At 37.8% G+C, this 2,495-nt stretch overlaps 1 non-coding gene across 1 annotated transcript; it reads right to left on the bottom strand.

The window, feature by feature from the left end:
- Positions 1-1,951: 1,951 nt before the first annotated feature.
- TRNAN-AUU (transfer RNA asparagine (anticodon AUU)) lies at positions 1,952-2,025 on the bottom strand. Its single transcript has one exon. It is a non-coding gene; the product is annotated as a tRNA-Asn (tRNA).
- Positions 2,026-2,495: the final 470 nt, after the last annotated feature.

The raw sequence follows: 2,495 nt of genomic DNA, 5'->3' as shown, positions 1-2,495 counted from the left end.
AAACCCAGCCTGTGACATGGCAATTAGGAGCTGATTGGCTGGTACTTTATCACCATGCAAATTATCATTTCACCAGGTTTAATAAATCGGCGGCTTACTCATTTATGTACGAGTAGTTAGAAGTAGAAGAACTCTAACAGAAACCACTAAGCTCATCTACAGCCACACCACACTGTATATGCCTCTTCTTACATTCCGCTGCACTTATTGTGGGGTAGCCGCAATCCCTTCTGCTGTACGGTTCCACATTACATTGTTTCTTGTCACTTCCTGTTGATGCAGTAAGGAAACATCCAGGAATTACAGCAGCTTAGTTTTTTTTTTTTTTAACTGGGGCAATTTAGCTAGATCACAGGGCAATTTAGCTCCTTTGGTCCTTTTTTTAGGACCAGTTAATCAGACAGTTGAGCAAACTGAAAAACAGCTAACAGGAAATTTCCACTTAAATGGTATTTTCTAATCTTATCTGACCATGACTAAGAATAAAGGATACACAAGATAAACTCTTAGAGCCATGGACCTTATCCATGTTTAAGCTCCATCAAATCTGTAATCAATAGCACTACATGCTCCCACTTTACCACTGTACTATATACTCTACCTGTGTTTTTAAGGTAAAAACACCATTTAACCCCAGTGACACTTGAATTAAAGCAGCAGCCTCTGGAATAGCATTCCTTAGCATTAATCCCAGGAAATCTGCAATCTTCACGCTCTTTGATAGCCATGCTACATTGCTGTTTACTTGGATGGAGCAGAGAGCACAACATCAGGACATAGGAAATATTACAATGCATGATAAGAAAGGTGTGAGCTCTACAGCAAGGCCTCTAACCCTTTGCCAGTGCCAAATACATAGGGCTTAACTCAGATCTGATCACAGCAGCAAATTTATTAGCTAAAACCATGTACACTGCAGGGGGGGGGGGGTGTATAATATGTGCAGAGAGAGTTAGATTTTGGTGCGGTGTGTTCAAACTGAAATCTAAATTGCAGTGTAAAAACAAAACAGCCAGTATTTACCCTGCACACAAACAATATAACCCACCTAAATCTCTCTGCAAATGTTATATCTGCCCCCCCCCCCATCCCTGCAGTGCACATGGTTTTGCCCACTAGCTAACAAATTTGCTGCATCTGGGAATTACAGCAGCTTAATATTTCTTTTTACAGAAGGTTCAGCAAATTAAATTATTTAGTGAAATACTGTAATCATAACAGTTACAGGGATATTGTAGGTAGATTTATTGTCAGTGGATAAATGTAAAAATTAAACCCTTAGGCATAGTTCCAAAATGCTGTCATTGCAATCCAGATTTTAAGGATATCATGCTTGAGCACAGGTGACTTAATTAGAACTTCGGTCAATGTGAATTAACCATTGGACTCAACCATGGTTATCCTTAAAACCCAGGGGTCTATTTAAGATCGATCTTAATCGATGTTGGGCTTCCAGGTTGAAAAAAACACACACATTTGTTTTCACATTAAACAGACTTCCACATGAGAAAGCAGCAAGGATGCAGTGGCGTTAATGTTTCCTGGTGTCAACTTGTATTATCTCAGTAGACATTGAAATGAGGATGCATCTTGCTGCCTTTCCAATGAAGCAAGTTTAATTTAGTAATAGGTGAAAAACCATCCTTACAAAGGTGTTAATCAGAGACTTGGCTTTGTGGACACTTTTCAGAGAACAAATTTGTTAGCATAAAAATAAAGCCAGAAAATGAAGAGCTGTTTAATCACTCGATTGGATTTTTCTGCCAGCATATTTTTTTTCTCTGCAACCCACTGCTAAATTGTGCTTCCTAGCTGTTTTTTATAAAATCACTGAATCAAATCTAACTCTGATTACATCAGAGAAGGCCATGTACCCTACACCATAAGAGGAGGTTTGAAATTTTGACTTGTCTACTTAAATATCACCAAAATCTGATCACAAGGTTAATTACGTCCCTGGGTGGGATTGAACCACCAACCTTTTGGTTAATAGCCAAACACACTAACCGATTGCGCCACAGAGACACTTTGCAAAAGTCCATACTGACAAAGGCTAATAAGCATTCATCTAAAACGTTTCCTAGAAAAACTTTAAAAAGTCAATAATCTGGAGAGTTTTTGTAAGATGTTTCTTCCATCAACCAACGAAGAAACACATTGGTACTTTCCCATGATGAGTGAGTGCTTCAGGATCTCTTGCACTTACATGTGCAGCAGAGTACTGCAATGGAAGCATGCTGGGCCCATAACCCAGAGGTAGGCAGATTGAAACTATCCTCTGCTATATGCATTTTTTTTGTTAATTAAAGTAATCCAAAACTGGGATTGATATTTTGTCTCTTTTATTTTTACTTAAAGTACAATAACTTTTACCATTTTAATTTGTTTTAATAGTATATTGACAGTATTATTTTCTTTCTAAAATCCACTTCATTTTCTTTACCCTATTATTAAAATGGTAATTGAAGAAGAGGAATTGTTGCTTTGACTGCAGC

Source organism: Pseudophryne corroboree, unplaced genomic scaffold (genome assembly GCF_028390025.1).
Source record: "Pseudophryne corroboree isolate aPseCor3 unplaced genomic scaffold, aPseCor3.hap2 scaffold_831, whole genome shotgun sequence".
In the NCBI taxonomy this organism is placed as follows: Eukaryota; Metazoa; Chordata; class Amphibia; order Anura; family Myobatrachidae; genus Pseudophryne; species Pseudophryne corroboree.
Note: the sequence above shows the minus strand (reverse complement) of the source record. Positions and strands in the feature narration are given on the sequence as shown.